This window comes from Erythrolamprus reginae, chromosome 3, assembly GCF_031021105.1.
Source record: "Erythrolamprus reginae isolate rEryReg1 chromosome 3, rEryReg1.hap1, whole genome shotgun sequence".
Lineage (NCBI taxonomy): Eukaryota > Metazoa > Chordata > Lepidosauria > Squamata > Dipsadidae > Erythrolamprus > Erythrolamprus reginae.
The window spans coordinates 97,668,822-97,684,496 of NC_091952.1; the positions used below are offsets into that span (position 1 = coordinate 97,668,822).

General features: G+C 40.2%; 1 protein-coding gene across 2 annotated transcripts in view; it reads left to right on the forward strand.

The window, feature by feature from the left end:
* Positions 1 to 15,675, forward strand: part of LHX4 (LIM homeobox 4) — a 99,309-nt gene that overhangs the window by 28,140 nt on the left and 55,494 nt on the right. Inside the window, exon 1 of one of the 2 annotated variants that reach the window (XM_070748999.1) lies at positions 5,272 to 6,806. The exons of the other annotated variant lie outside the window; for it this stretch is intronic. The gene's annotated coding sequence lies outside the window, so the exon portion shown is untranslated. Of the gene's footprint in view, positions 1 to 5,271; positions 6,807 to 15,675 lie in introns of those variants that run through there. 2 annotated transcript variants of the gene reach the window in all.

Below are 15,675 nucleotides of genomic sequence, written 5' to 3' on the forward strand. Positions count from 1 at the left end.
AGGTGGCTTCGTTTCGCTTTCAGTCCATTAGGAGACCAGGGTCTCCTCCGTTGTACGGGGTTTTGGGGGGACTTGTCTCAAGGAGGAGGCTGGCCCCAGGAAGAGGGAGGTGGGTTTGGGAATGGGGAGTCCAAGGCCCGCCCTTCATAAATAAGCAAGGCAACCCCTCCACTCTGACACCTGTCCTTGCTGAGCGACTTTTGCCCACCTCCCCTCCATTTTCTGCCAGGCCAGCTTGACTTAGGTCAACGGTTGTTGATTTCAGAAATTCCAACGCGGAAACGGCAGGAGGGCGACTTTCTGGTGGATCGGGCTCTCTGGTGGCCGGGTTCCCATTCGGCCCCTGTCATCTGCCTCAGACTCAACCATTATTGCCCCGAGAGCGCCTGGAGGGCAAGTAAATTGGCCTTTCATTGGGCAGCAACACCTTGGCGCTTCACCTTGGCTAGAACCCCACTTGGGTTGAGTTGAGTGAAGTCAGCCATTTTGAACCAAGGCGTTTGCACCCTGTCTTGAACCCAGTGATGATGCCTGGTCAAGCAACCAGAGTTGAAAACACCTTGAATTTTAAGGGGCGATTTATGATCTGACTTTGGGCTCCTTATAACGCGAGGATCTTACTACCCTATCCCTGCCAATGTAGATTTTAACTGGATTTTACTAGCAAGAGAGTTCCGAGGTTTAACTGCACCGCATTGTCTTGATGCGGCCAACCTCTCAGAAGGCAAAATGGGAAGTGGTGAAACAGCAAACTGTGAAACCCGGGTCTGGCATGGTTTGACGTGTGGTAGACCCGAGATTGGCAGGCAGACTCTCTTGTTAACGTCGAACCGGCTTCGTTTCTTCATATCTTACCTACTCCTGCTCCGATTTCTTTCCCCGAACCCGGCGTTTATTCCAATCAAGGTTCCTCTCTTGAGTCTCATCTTGGTGGAAACCCGTCTTTGCCTCTGCAGGACGAGTCCTTTTATTTTTCTTGGAAGCCGGCTCCCGCTAAATTAGGGAAGGAGGGAGGGAGGAACCGACTGAGAGCAGAAAGGCAACTGGCTGAAAATCATGTGCCCCAAATTTATAGCCTGGGTCACTGCTCGAGTTTGTCTAATGGAGAGTCAATTGGTTCCATTCAATTAGGCCTGGAATATAACTCAAAGTCCGTTAAATTCCAATTATCTAACCGCCGGTGGGTGTGTGCATTCTCACTTTTTCACCTGCCTTGCTTTCCATGCCAAGAGCCGTTCACTTATCAATCGGCACTTTGCTCTCCTCGCTTAACAGCGGGGTGAGCATCTCTTCCTCTCCATAGATAGGCTCATGTGGTACCTTCGCACACACCATCCAATGTCAAGTTCAATGCGCCTAAAGCATACTAATACCGTATCATCAGCACGAGAGCTGAAGGCAATTGGCGTAATGTACTTTGCAATACTTTCCACACCTTGGGTTACAAATGTGAGAACTGACGGCAGGAGTCACCGAAAAATTGATGCTTTTATCTCCGTTTTTGTTGGTTTGGTGGGATATTTTAGCAGCAGTTTTTATTTTTTTCTGCGCTCCCTTTCTCCGGGGGAGGCTCCTTCATGGCTTTTCATATGCTGATTCGGTAAACCGCTTTGAGAGGGCTGTAAAAACACTGTGAAGCGGTATATAAGTCTAAATGCTAAATGCTAAACACTATTTCTCTCGTTTCAAAGCTGCCCTGCTGCCCAATATAGCCACCCTGATTCCCATCGATTCTGGCCTTTCCCAGTTCTTGCAAGAGATGTGGGGCGCTCCAAGGGGGGGGGAGTTTCAATGGTGGCTCCTCACTTGGAGGCACAGTCAGATCCTTTCCTAACTTCCTCTCTCGGCCCGAAAAGGGAATTCTGGAGAGAAAGTCCCACTTGGGTGCCTCAGGCCTCCCCAGGACGGTGGGTTGTGGACTCGGAGGGGCGGCTTTTCCCAATATGCTGCTCCCAGTTTGGTTAGGCCTTCTAAAACATTTGGGAAATCCATGGGTGAGGCGGGGTGGGGTTTGTTTTGAGCTCCGGAGGATTGCTAAAATATGACCCCCAAAGCTTCTCCTTACTTCTTACTACTTACGAACTATCATTAAATGTTGTACCTTATGATTCTTGACGAATGTATCTTGTCTTTTTATGTACACTGAGAGCATATGCACCAAAGACAAATTCCTTGTGTGTGCACCACACTTGGCCAATAAGGAATTATATTCTATTCTATTCTGTTCTATTCTATTCTAGTCCATTCTTCGTGGAGAGGGAATTGAGCTTGGGAGTCAGTTTCCTTTCACTTTTTCTAATAACAGGAAGTAACCCTGGTTCAAAACCCCAAGATTGGTAGTCCCAAATCAATCCCCCCTCTTTCTTTCTTTCTTTCTTTCTTTCTTTCTTTCTTTCTTTCTTTCTTTCTTTCTTTCTTTCTTCCATCTCTTTCTTTCTTTCCTCCCCCTCTCACCTTCCCCATATCTCCAAGGCAAACAGGCCGATATGTAACAGAGGAACGGAAGGGCCTTCGCATAGGAGCCCAGTCTTTTCCCCCAGGTCAGACAGAGCCCCCTCGGGGCACAAGGCGTTGCAGTGGACAGGTCCCCCCCCCCCGGAGGCACTTCTTCCCTTAGCACAACTGACCTCTGCTGCTCTAATCCGCTGTAATTGCTGAAAGCCTTAACCGGGACCTGGAAAATTTGTGGAAAATCAGCAAATTTTCCTTAACCGTGTGTCTAAGCCAATAACGTCCCTTCCCCCCCGGATGGGGGAAATAAAATCGATTTTCCGTCTCCCCCCCCACCCGCCCCTTGCTTGGGATTTTTCTCCCCTGCACTTCGCTTAGAAATGGAGCTAAGACTCTGTTAACCAGGCGCAACGATCAGCTGCTCTCCCTTTATTTTCTATTCGTGAAAAGCGACGGGAGGGGGCTAAGTAAGAGCTGGAACAAGCCGCGGTTAATAAGAAGCGGGCGATGCGTAATTTGCTTGATTTTTCCAATCACATTGCTCTCCAACCGATTCGATGCAAGTGGTGCCTTAATTCGAGCCAAACGCCAAGCTTGCCCTCTGTGGAGAGAAAACCAGGGCAAGCAGGCGGATGAGTTCCTTGGCTCATCCCGTGTCTTGCTTTAGATAAACTGCCGGTGGGGAAGGGGAATGGGAAGAAAGTTTGAGAAAATCCACCTTTCGCGACGGTGGCATAGAACAGATTCGTCTAAGGCGCCATTTGCTTGATGTAGGCTCAGGTATGAGAATCTGAACATTGTGTTCTATCCAAGAAACCCAGTTTGAGCGAAACCTGATTAGGTGAGATATGCAAATGCGTCCATTGCCTTTAATTCTAATTACACACGGGAAGAAAGACACATATGTGTACATATTTCGATTATTCTCTCGGATGGAAAACTCATTTCTTCTCCACCTTGGTGGACAGGTCATAGCTAGACAAATAGTTTTGCATTTTTCAGATAGATTCAGCCATTCTCTCCCTGCATTCCCTTCTAGTTCCTCGAAATAGATTTCGGTGTGGAATCCGGATTTCAGTTTAAATATCCCCTTTCTTCCGATTCTATAGGAGGGAGAATTTTAATCTTTCGAGACAGATTTAGACTCGAAGCAAAGGCTGCTCCCGGTTCATCCCAGCTGGGATGTGCCCCAGTCTTCGAGGAATAGCTTTTCCGAGTTTCGCAAAAGATTCGGATTAACCGAAATACTGTAGCTGCCCCTCTGCTTTCCTGTCCAATCTTCATTCGGTTTTAGCGGAGTTTCGATTGTATGAGTTCCGCGATTTATTTCACCGACAGATCCTGCTTAGTCAGGGCAAGTCAATAGAAACAACAAGCAGTTTAGAGTTACAAAAATCAACCATGGGAAGCAAAAGGTTAAACAAAGAGTGAAGGACGTGATAAAATGGAAAGAAGACAAGATAAAATGGAAAGAAAGACAGATAGAGAGGCAGCATTCAGCGTGGCATTTCTCTCTCTTTTTAATAGCGTGCAACGACAGACTACGTACATTCTAACATGCACTTTTCCAAGTTTTTATTGCGGATCGGGCCACTTATGCAGATGGGGTATGCTTGTAAGTGCAGGTCCTACGTTAAACACGGGAAAGATAACCGTCGCGGGGAGCTGCAGCCTATCACATCCTGGAGGATTTGCGTGTTCAGCTGCTAGGCGGTTTTAGGGAAACGTCGGATCGGCAAAGAGGGGCTTCTTTGGGCTTGTTTGCAAACGTGCCTACAACGCTTTATGTAAAATCCCAATTTATTATTTATTTATTTGTTCTTTGTCCAATACACAATACATATGGAACAGAATAGACATGAAGTAATACGGTATATATAAAGATACTGTAATATGTAAAATAGAAGAGAAAATATATGAGAGGAAGAAAATATATATATGAGATATCCATTCCATTTAGAGTCTGAGAGAACAGCCTCTGAAATAACATTTTTAATAACCGAAAGCGGAAATACTGATCTGGCACCTTTGCAGGCAACGCACCTTTCCCTCCCTCAAATTAGTGTATTTTAATTCTATTTGGGACCTTTTCCGACCCAGGAAGAATATCGGAAGGAGGGGAATGTTATTTTCATTTTTTTTAAAGAAAAAAGTGGCAATAAATTGCTGGCACGTTTTTAAAGATATGCTCTTCGTCATCTTTCTCATCTTTTGTTCGGGAGAAGTTGGGGGGGGGGAAGTCGCTCGAATTGAATAATCGAGACCAATTAAAACAAAACGAGACAAAACAAAATTTAAAAAACCTCCTTGTATTTTCAAAACTATAGTTTGGAAGCATAAACGTTACAATTAAAAACACATTCTTTTCGAAAGGTTGAATCAGCCTTCCATCCTTCCGAGGTCGGTAAAATGAAAACTCGGATGATGATGATTATTATTATTATTAATTAAATTTATATGTCGCACCTCTCCGAAGACTCGGGGCGGCTTACAACCTTTAGATTGTTGGGGACAATATGCTTACTCTCTGTAAACCGCTTAGAGAGGGCTGTAAAGCACCGTGAAGCGGTATGTAACTCTAAATGCTAAATGTTAATGCTATTAATGAAAGGACGAATGGGTTATATGGAATTGCTCGGTGCGTCAAAGAGATTGTGAGCCTCTCCCCCAAAGTAAGGAAACGGCCTTTCATCTCTCCCTCATCCCCAGGCGGGACGAAAGAACCCCGAGCATTTTGGATCTTTGCTTGCGCCCAGACGAGGCCCTGCCCTCTGCAGGTGATGCCGATCCGGTCGGGTGTTGGAAGGAAGGGAAGGGGGCTCGACCGGTAACCAGGGATCGGCCCTTCGTTCAAGGGCCTTTTAAGCCCTGGCGAACTTAATTCACTCTTGAAGACCGAACGGCTCCCGCCAATTCATTTTGCTTTGGACCCCCGGTAGAAAGAGCACGGAAAGAGGGGCGGGAAAGCGGTGGCCGAGTTCCAGGAGGCGAGGACACCCATTCACTTCTAGGCCCCAGGATGGTGAAGATTTCCTCGGGAGGTTCGAACAGCGCTCTTGAGCTGCTCGTCGCTTACAGGGGGAGGTTCGAGGGGTCCCTAGGAGAGGCGGCCCGGACAACATGAGGGAAGGAGAGCAACTTCGAAAGGAAAACGCAACCGAGAAACCGTACTTGTTTCCTTCAACGGCAGCCCGGAGGGGACGTTTCGCCTTCTCGGAAGCCACTCAAAGAAGCCGCCGAAATCTCCCTGCTGCTTTTCTGCCCCGCCGCTCCTCTGGAGACTGGCTCAGGCAGGCCCAGTGGGATTCGTAATGAAATTGGGTTCGCCTTCTAAGGAAAATCCGGAGGCCGTGGAAACCCCTGCTCGCCTTCACTTCTGATAGGCGGGGCAGACGTGGAAGTCCGGAAAATGCAAATAAATTCAAATAACATTTGCGCTTGGCGAACGGGAGAGAGAGCGCCGCGGAAAGAGAAAAAGAGGCCTGCCACCCGCTTCCGGCTCCGGGGAAACTATTAACGCGACTTTCGGACGAGGCCGGCCTTCCTCTCTAAGGGAGTCCCGAGAGGCTGAAGGAAGTGTTCAGCTCCACGGAGAGGCCTTTTACCTCACGGGGGAGGAGCGCTAACCTCGTTGTGCTGCGAGGGGAGGGGGCGCGAAACCCGCTCCCCACCTCACCATTGCAGCCCCCATTTCGGAAGCGCCTCAGATATTTGAAGTGAAGAGTGGCGCTTTAGGTCTCTTCTGAGGTGTTTTGGGCCCAGTGCGGCCTAAGATCCTTCGCTTTCCTAGATGAGAGAGCAGCACTTGCTACTCTCCTCTACGGTTTAATGGTCGGTTCTCCGGCAAGCCTCGAATGAGCGCTTGTCTTGAATTCAGCCGTCTTCACCTTTCCTTTCCTTTCCTTTTGATTTGTGGTTTGTTTGGTTTTTTAAACCAAGCTTGTTTTTTAATCTGAAGCTTTAGTCTTTTATTGGAGAAGAGAACCAACCAGAACCAACCATGAAACAGATGAGATGATGAAATGATAATAATAATTACTGCCTCCCAATTCCCTCTTCTCCTTTTATTGCAACAAAATTCTGTTCTGAATTCAACAAATAATCTGCAAATAATCTACTGCAGAGCCTATGGGTAGCCAACAAATCAAAAAGAGATTACTCAAGAGTTGGTCTGTAGTGTTGGGGTTTTTTTTTGTTCTCAAGCAATGACTAGAAGGACAAATCAAGATCAATTTCAATAAATCTTGCCCTCTGGTGACACTAGAAGCATCACACCCAAAGTGGTTTGAAAAGCATGCAGCTTCTGTCCTAGAGAAGTCATGCTCAACTCTAATGAAAGAGATCACTCACTGATTGTATGTCAACAATTTATGATAAGTAGTTATAAGTTGATCTGTGGTATCGGAATCTTAACAAAGAACACACATCTTACTCCTTATATATGTTTTTAAAGACTTTTTGGAATTTGCTTCATTTCCATTTTATATATCTAAGAATAACTCTTAAAATGTATTTGGGTCTGTGGAAGATCAGTTTTTGTAAATAATACATTTGGGATTTTTCGATGAACTTCGTGGCAGCTCTAATTACTGTTGCAATTGTACCAACAGGTTCTTAAGTTTAGTCTATTGGGTTTTGGATCTGAGGCATGATTCAGTGGTGCAGATTGTAGATCAATTTAAGATTAATCTTCATACTTTTATTCTCTTCATTCAGCAAAATGGTAACTTAGAAAAAAGAATTGTGTTGTATTTGAACAAATACGATTTTATTGTAGGAAAGAACTTTTAAAAACGAAATGAGTAGATGAAACAATTTATATCTCTGTTACCTAATTTAGAACAATAACATGTTTTTAAAAATCAGAAGAACACTGAAGAGACCAGCACTTAACTCCCTTCTAACTAGACATTTTTTATAAAGTCAGTGTAAATTTAACCATATCAAATGGTTCCTGTGGTCCTTCCTGTAGTACTTTTGTCTTTTAAATGATTTAACATTTAGGTGGACCATAATTGAAGCCCATAAAAGCTGATCCATCATGCTGTGGTGTCTTTCCTGGACATATCCTTCAAAGCAAATGATGGAGACTGGCATAAATGTTTTCCTGAGCTTATTTATAAAATCTAGTGAATGTTGTCTGGTAGATCAATTCTGCTTTTCTCCACAGTCTTGACTGGAAGGTTAAAAAAAAAGGACAAGGAACAGATTTCAATATGTGTTCAATGTGGGTTGATATGCCTGAGAAAAAAAGCACAAAGTTAAGAAACCACTCTTGGACTCAAGAGTCCTCCTAAAATGGTATAGAAATATAATTATTATTGTCTTTGCCATTGCTAATATAATTAATACATAAATACTTTTCTTTGTCCATGCTTAAAGATGGTAACTTTTTGTATTTAACACAAGACATATTCCTGACAAATCTTACAAATGACTTGATGTACTACTACTGGTCCCTTTAACTACTACACAACACTGAATCTCATTAACATTAATAGAAAAGAAGACTGATTAATTACCTATTTTATTTACATTTAAATTAGATCAAAATGAGGTTTTGACCTAGATATAGCAACTCTTTTGTGCAGCCCCGTCCACTTGTTGGCAAATATCCCTTGTCTTGAAGTTAATGGTCAGATGCAGAACTAAGTCTGAAAAAAAGATTAGGTTCCCTATTTTTTCCTTCAAAGCATATCTACATGCAAAATGAGATAGGTAATAATCCACAATGAAAACACTTATCATCTATTTGTTACTAATATGGTGCAATTAATTCTGAAACAACATATTTACTTACCTAGTGACAAACTTTTTGTGTTTATGTCTAAGTAACTATCTATAGGATAATGCTACAGTATATGCATTGATTGGATACAATAATCATGCAGGGTTTTTAAAAAAAATATTTTGAATACATTACATTTTTATGTTCTGATATATGTACATGGGTGTTTGAATCTGCAATTAGCTTGGAAGGACATCCAGCTTCTTGCAAAAAATATGAAATCGTGAAATAATTATTTCAATTGAAGGATTGGATGAGGTATGGGGGATACTTAATTGTGGATATTGCAATGTATATTAAAGCAATGTATCACAAGCTTTTCTTCAGAGTTTATTAAACTGTTACTGTTTTGTTTGTAACCTTGGCTAATCTAATTATTTGAAATGTCACTTTTATTGTCTCTATCACATTCCCCAAAATCTCATATTTATATGTCTTTATTTATAGGGGCTTAAGTGAACATTTTAAAATTATTTCCCTCCCACTCTCCCTGTGAGAGTTCTTGAAATGACATTTTATCTAAATAAAACAAAATGTTCACTTAAGCCCCTATAAATAAAGACATATAAATATGAGATTTTGGGGAATGTGATAGAGACAATAAAAGTGACATTTCAAATAATTAGATTAGCCAAGGTTACAAACAAAACAGTAACAGTTTAATAAACTCTGAAGAAAAGCTTGTGATACATTGCTTTAATATACATTGCAATATCCACAATTAAGTATCCCCCATACCTCATCCAATCCTTCAATTGAAATAATTATTTCACGATTTCATATTTTACTCATGAACTTTCCTTGACTATGGATGGAGTATATTGATCCCTCATTAACCTGTATTTTCATTTACAGTAAAAATATTTCAGAGTTGATTATTTTGGGGGGATTATCATTAATAATATTAATAGTGGATTTATTGCTCCCAAATAGAATGTTGTACTTGTACATTGTTACCAATAGTGTTTCGTCTCTTTAAATTCTCCATAGCCTGTTTTGGTTCAGTTTTTCTAGAATTTATCACTTCTGTATAAAGTCAGAGGGTGTAATAAAGGCAGGAAGGGATATTTGCCCAAGCAGGGTGTTGAATCTCCAGTTCTGAAAGCTGGGACCTTTTTTCAGGCACATTTTCCATTTGTTCAAGAATAATTTATTCCCCATTGTAACAGCCAAAAGCCACATCACAGCTTTTCTCCTAGATATCCTTCTTATTTCATTCTCTTCTATTTCCCACATCACTGTGTTTCACAGCCTAAATATAAGAACTTTGTCTTCTTGGTTCTGCTGTTCTTAAAGTATAATAAACTTTAACATATGCAATGGATTTCTAGAAAAAAGGTGCAGTCCAAGTGATATGGTGACTAGTTTCTTGGAATTGCATGAAATCTCAAGATAGATAAATAAGCAGCCTGATATTTTACACATTCCCCCAAATCCTATTGAGTCTGTATGCTCATCCCCTTAGTAGGGAGAATTTAACTGTGTAAGGAGAGAAATAAAGCAAAAAACAAAAATGCACCACATTTGGACTCTTCCTGAAGCTAAACCAAATAGCAAACCAAATGGTCTGTTTGGGGAAAGGCAGGGAAATCCAGTGTGGTAAGTTGCTAATTAACTCTGGTCATCTTTCCCATTGTTTTCTTTGCTATTGCAAAGTCTTTTCTTTGCTATTGTTTAGAAGTCTCTCACTAAGAAAGGAAGGCAGAGAGAAGATCCACAAAATAATACAAATTTATCGGTGCTGCATTTTGCACCAGAGTTAAAAGAGTTATTGAAGCAGAAACAATCGTCTGGAAGAACTCTAGGCCTATAAGTCAGGAATATAAAAGTAGAAAGTACCTTCATCTGACAGTCTGTAAACTAATAAAATATTTTTGGTGAAATAGACGGCTGATAGTGATTCAGCCCTAGATATATGAGAATTGAACCATCCATTTATAATTCACAAACAGCTGTTTTCTTAGGATCCAAACTGCACCTCTACCCAGCCTACCTATTCAATCCAGGCTTGAATACTTGGCTGATGTTGAAGTCTGCATCAGTGCATCACTCCAAATGCATCCATGGCATTTTGTGCTCATGGTTGAATGTCTTTTTTCAATAGGAACTCTGAATGTAATGCTGGGAGGGTTTTGGGGAAGAATCTTTAGCTTTGAGAATGAACTGCATTTCATTTTTTTTTCACATGAAGCAAGATGAGCAATTAAACTGTCTATTCAGCATTTTAAGATATCTTTAGTTATTTCAGAAGCAGGTCAGTGCCACAAGGTAGCAGGAGGAAGATTGCCTGTAGACCATGGTATTAATATGCAAATGAACAAGCATCCTTTAGAATCAATATTAAGTCATGAACATTTAATAAGCACAGTAGGGGCTGTGGCAAGATCCATTGTCTTGGGTTTAGAAAAGTTCACTTGTTGAATATATTTTCAAGTTATAGTAATGAAACAGCAAGAAATAGCTTAGCTTGACATTCTGAAACTTTTATGAAACTTATCCAGGGGTCTCTGACTCTTTTCCCCCCCTTACATAAATAAGAATATATGGAGCTTATAGTGTGGATGACAGCCAATGCTGTTCCAAGGTTCTAGATGAAAGCACTGGCATGACTGACAGAAACCAGGGCAAAGGAAAAGACATTTAAAATAATTTGAACCTTAAATTTGGTAGAAGTAGTGTTAATCATTTCAATATATCCCAACATTTCAACTTAAGGTTTTCTTGTGTGTTTATATAAGACATATTATTGAGCTCCTGGACAATCTATTTTCTCCTGTGCAGTATGTCTAGATTCTAGAATGTGCAATAGTTTTACTGATTATACTTTTTAATCCTGTTACATTATTGTTAACAATCATGGTTTCAGTCACCATCAACATTAGGCTTTGTGGCATGGTTGGCAAAGAGAAGAATCACTATTCCTGTTGTGAATCGACCTCAGATTAAAATAAATATGCTATATTAATGAAAGGAAGGACTTTCTAGACCAACATTTGGCTGAGTTGTGGATTAGAGGTCTTTATGTGCCCATATTTTAAGATGGAGATTGCTTTGGCTTGCCACTTATTCTTACATTTAGCAATTAATCACAGCAATTCTGCCTCTCGTTAATAAGTATTTATTTAGCTAACCTAGGGCACAGAGGGAATCCCCACCCAACCCAATATCTTTGCAATGCCAGCTATTACTTTTCTTAAGTGTAAAAGAACTGCCATTTAAATCTTCTTCATGCTTTTGAAAATGTAAAGTATGTTTAAAATATCACATTTAAGTAAGGAAAGTAATTCTCAGGAAGTATTTGATATTTTTAGGAGAGAATCAATCACAATCAATCTGCTTTAACCCAACAGTCTTTTAATTGTTTCTATACTTTGATCTTCCAGTCAGAGGGGACACATTTTTCTTTGAATTATGGACCTCTGCATAATGGAACACTTACAGAAGCATAACTGGACTGACTTGGATGGAACTGGGATAATAAATTAAGAGTTTCATTGCCCTATAACCTATCTTTGTTTCCTGTATGAATCTTAAAACTGAATTTAGCCAGGACACTGTATAAGTGACAATATGAATTGCGTTGCTATTGTTGTTAGTGTGTTTTCTTTACATATGCAAATTGCTACTGAAGGATGATGTGACTTTATACAAATCAGAGATTATGATTAGTCAGATGAAATTTGGAAAGATATTCTTATCATCTATATTGGAAATGGGCAGGAAGCACAGCACCTATTTTTCTGTTGCTGTACTCCAGCTTTAAGGTTTGCTAATGACTTATAAAATGTGGCATTGTCTCAGGTTTCATTGCTCACCTGGATATACTTCTTAGAAGCTCTCTCAGCTCTGCAGAAGAAGCAGACCCCAGGATGCAATTATTACAGGCAAAGTTTTATTGGGGTTTTCCCCATTATCTATAAGTCTTACCAAAGGAAATTTCATTTCAGGTATTTCTAGGTTTTAGATCACACTATGATTTTTCCTCCTCTTTCTCCCCTTTTGCAGTACTGAGATGTTTTTTTTATTTTATTGTTGCAATTTTTTTGGCTGCCTACAGTATAAACCCTACCATCAATCAGAGTGTCGCATCATCTCAGGTAGCGAAAGTATTATGCAGCACTCATGATTTGTCAATTCCTGACAAGTTCCTCTTCATCCTGATTTGTTGGAATCCAAAACCTTCACCTTCCATTGCATTCTGTACGGTAAACAAATTTGCCCTCAGATATGGTTAGGGCAGTGATGGCGAACCTGTGGCATGGGTGCCACAGATGGCACTCGGAGCCATATTGGCTGGCATGCAAGCCATTGCCCTAGCTCAGCTCCAAGGTGCATGTGTGTGCCAGCCAGCTGATTTTTGACTCACACAGAGGCTCTCAGAGGGCGTTTTTGGCTTTCAGAGAGCCTCCAGGGGATGAGGGAGGGTGTTTTTACCCTGCCCCGGCTCCAGGGAAGCCTTTGGAGCCTGGGGAGGGTGAAACACGAGCCTACTGAGCCCATCAGAAGTTGTGAATCAGTCCGTTTCCAGCCTCCAGAAGGGCTCCGAGGACAGGGAAGTTTCTTTTGCCCTTCCCCGGCATTGAATGGTGTGCATAATAGTGCGCATGCATGCTCTTTTGGCACCCGAGGAAAAAAAGGTTCGCCATCACTGGGTTAGGGATATTTGACCTTGCTTTTACTCATGGCATGCTTATCAGAATTGAGAAAACCTACTCCATCAAGGGCATTTTGGTGGGACAATTGGCATCCAAGATCTGTTAGATTTTCTGTTTTACTGTGACTTGAAACTTACATCTCTCAAAATAAGGGATAGTCTGAGCAGTTGGAATGAGACAAGATGATCTTCTGATGAAAGAACAAGGAAAAGGAAGATAACTAGGGAAAGCATATGTGAAGAACCAATGGGATAAAAATAAGTGCTTTTTTTCAAGAAGGTGTTTATATTTAGATTTGTATGCCGCCCCTCTCTGAGGAATAAAAATATATGTGTACAAATTAAGATAAATATAACTTTTGGATTTCTCAGTGAAAATCTATTAATCACAGATAAGGTAAAACCCATAATATTTTGTAACATAGTTGACTTAGACCTCTCTTAATCTTCTGCCCAGAAAGAAATTCTTTAATGATAGGAGACAGTCTGATCATTATCAGTACATCAAAGAGATGTAGACACTATGAGATGTTGCACCTTGTTTATTATATCCAAATGATTTCAGGCATGTTGTTTTAATTACTGTTTTAATATAAATTGATAGATTTTATTATTTATTTATTGTTATTTATTCTTTGTACATACTTCAAGTAACATGCTGTTGGTAGAAATTAGAGCATGAATATTGCCATCCCTACCTCCACAATGGTCAGGACCATACAAAAATGAGTCATATTATAATGTCTGTTTTAACATTCAATGATTATTTTATTTTATTTTAATTTAATTTAATTTAATTTAATTTAATTTAATTTAATTTAATTTAATTTAATTTAATTTAATTTAATTTAATTTAATTTAATTTAATTTAATTTAATTTAATTTAATTTAATAATTGGATTGTATGCTGCCCCTCTCTGAGGACTCAAATGCTAATTGCTATAAATAAATAATTTAAATAAATTAAAATTTTAGGGTAAATAAATTAATCTACTAATTAAATCTGGTAGCCCTAATTTTCCTACTTTCCATACTGTTCTAATTTCTAACTTGCAAAGTATTAGTGATATCATTAAAATGCTCTACTTCCTGTTATGTAAACAACAACTTCAGCACTGAATACGACAAGTCATTGCCAACTTTGGCTCCAGCTCAACGAGGAACTATCATTTCCTTCAAGCCGTATTTTTGGGTGATGTTCAAATTCTGCCCATTTGAGCTTCATCACTGTTTCTATGGTAACTAATGCACTTCAAGGATAAACCATTATTGGATTTTATTTTCTTTTAAAAAGGGGAACTGAAATTGGTGGCATAAACAAAATCTGCAATGTCAGTGATGCTATAAAGTTTTCATTGCCACTTATGGGGAAGAGCTGTATAACTCACTGACATCTTGAGAAGCCTACGCAGTCTCAACTAAGGGGAATAAAACATTTATAGAGCTGGATTTTGCATTAATTATGGCACTGTCACCATATTCCTCATCAAAATACATGAGGAGGCCCCCCAAATAAGGCATTGAACATAACTTATAATCTCCTTTCACCAGGATCTGCAGAACATTAAGGAAAACTGCACCATCTAATGGGGAGTGCAAATGAATGAGTTCATACCAGTATCTACTTTCCGTGTGTGTGTGTGTGTGTGTGTGTGTGTGTGTTGTTTCTTTGTTTAACTTTCCAGCAACTTGATTGACTATATCTTCTTTCCCATTTTAACCACAAGTTTAGTTATGGCCTTTTTACAATATATCTATTTCCTAGCTAGTCCTCAGAATGGCAAGTGATGTTCTCTCCTGAGATTTTTGAACTTGTTCCTAAACTGATGAGAGAACCACTGATGCCTTCATCAATCACTAGGAGTCTTTTTCATTGTATGGGAGGATAAACAAAAAGACCCCTCCAAAGCTGGGTGGAAGAAGGTGCAAATCATAGACAAATTAAAAGAAAATCCCCATTTTCCATCTAGAAAGCATTTATACAAATTGTAACATGCATATTTTGATTTCTGTTTTTTCTGTCTATTTTATTTGGGCTATTATATTCCCTTCCTCCTCATTTTTCCATTGCCTATTTATTTATATGACCTTGTTATCACATAATTGCAAAGAAATGCTTATATTTCTTTTTAAAATCATTTGCTAATCCAATTGGCCCAAAGCCTTGAAAATGATGAATACGGAATGCCTGGAACCCCAAAATAGTTGTTGTTGAGCTACAAGTTGGTTGAATCCTAGATTGGTAACAGTGTTGTATAGGGTTGTATGGATGGGTTCAGTCGTGCATTTGTTTATAGTCCAGTTAATGAGAGATAGATTGAAATCTCCAAGAAATATAAGGGGGTATGGGCAGGAGGCTGCCCACGTTAGCAGTGAAATTAATTTGTTTGCATGTGTGATGTCATAATCTGGGGCTCTGTAACAAAGTAGGAAGCAAAGTATGGTATTTTATGGACAGATCATGGACGATGGTTTCAGGAAGGCTGAGATCATGTGTAAATTGGATATTTTTTTAGGTTTAGTGTCTTTTTGCAGAATACTGTATAGCTACTCCGCCTCCTCTGCGGGATTCACAGTTGGACGGAAGACAAGGTAGTTTCTTGCTGTGATGATGGAGTCAGGGAGGGATGTGTTTAGCCATGTTTCCCAAACAGAAATAATGTCAAAGGTGTCAGTGTTTAATAGTAGTAGGAATTCAGGCATTTTATTAACTACGCTTCTTGCATTGATTGGTTTGCATTTGAGATTAGTTTGGACATCTCTTCCCATTTCTGTTTCTGAT